We start from the raw sequence: 1,249 nt of genomic DNA on the forward strand, positions 1-1,249 counted from the left end.
AAGTTTAAAATACATAATGCTTTTTCTGGAGTTAGAGCAATGTCCTTTTTCCTGCTGCTGGCAAAACTTAAAATTTTCAGAAGCAGGCAATTATTGCACAGTAAACTCACCTTGTAGCATTTAATAACTGCATAGAAATTGAAAATTTAAACATAATTTAATAGTTTGCACACACGCCTAATTTTCACTGACATCCTCTGCCTGTTTTCATAGAAAACAGCTGCGTGATTGATGTGGAGAGTGGAGGAAATGGCAGAGGCATCATCCCACGATTACCTTGCTGTTATGTCACCTCACAACCATCAGAGCTGGGATCTCTTTGTATGAAATTATGTTCCCACAGCTCTGTCTTTTTGGGGAAAGCACTGCAATTTGTGTATCCTAGAAGAGGAACAGGAGACTAGGTTCCAGTGATGATTAAAGCCCAGCCACTGCCTGAGGTGGATATGGAACTATGCCAGTTCTTCTTGTATAATAACATAAGTAGTTTTGATGAATTACGTCTAATTTGGCACTGCTTGACAACTCTAGTTATTGCAGTTTGGTCACAAGATCTAACCTAGCAGCCCAGCTCGTGCCACACAAGAGATGAAAGAGGTGCAGGTGTTTAGCTTCAGAAAACTGAGAACAGTCTTAAAATAATTAATGCTATCTTATGCCAAATGCTAAGTGAAGTATTAGTAAAGCCTCTCCACATAGATTTAAGATAGGGAAACAAAGTAAAATGGCCTTCAGTCAGACCTTCCATAAATGTAGGACATCCTGGATCATTTTCTCTTCATCTTCAGAAGGAAAAACGAGCTGCCCTGTGGTGTGTTCCTTTACATATATTGTTATATTCAATCTCATCATGCTTGTGCATAATTTAACCGATATTTAGCATGTGGTACTTGCAGCCCTGCTAGTGCTTAGCTGGACTGGACACATATTTGCACTAAAAACCACCCAGGTATGCCTACAGTTGGTCTTGAGATGGTTCTGACAACTAACCTGTTCACTTCTGCAGACGAGCAGCTAGTTGTGAGGATGCTCTGGTCAATCTCGTTCAAATTTTAGGGAGAATATGTATTCAATACGCTTCTCTACCTGTAAGAATAGACACATCATTAAATATTAAGCGTAAGGTGAGCAGGCTGTTGCTGGCTGCTCTCGCACTCCAGCCTCAGCACCCTCCTCCCAGCGCTCCGGGCCGCGGGATCAGCCTGGGCCCCGCACAGCGCCTCAGGCCCCGCCGCCCCCGGCCCAGGCC

Source organism: Chaetura pelagica, unplaced genomic scaffold, assembly GCF_000747805.2.
Source record: "Chaetura pelagica isolate M959 unplaced genomic scaffold, ChaPel_1.0 scaffold159, whole genome shotgun sequence".
NCBI lineage: Eukaryota > Metazoa > Chordata > Aves > Apodiformes > Apodidae > Chaetura > Chaetura pelagica.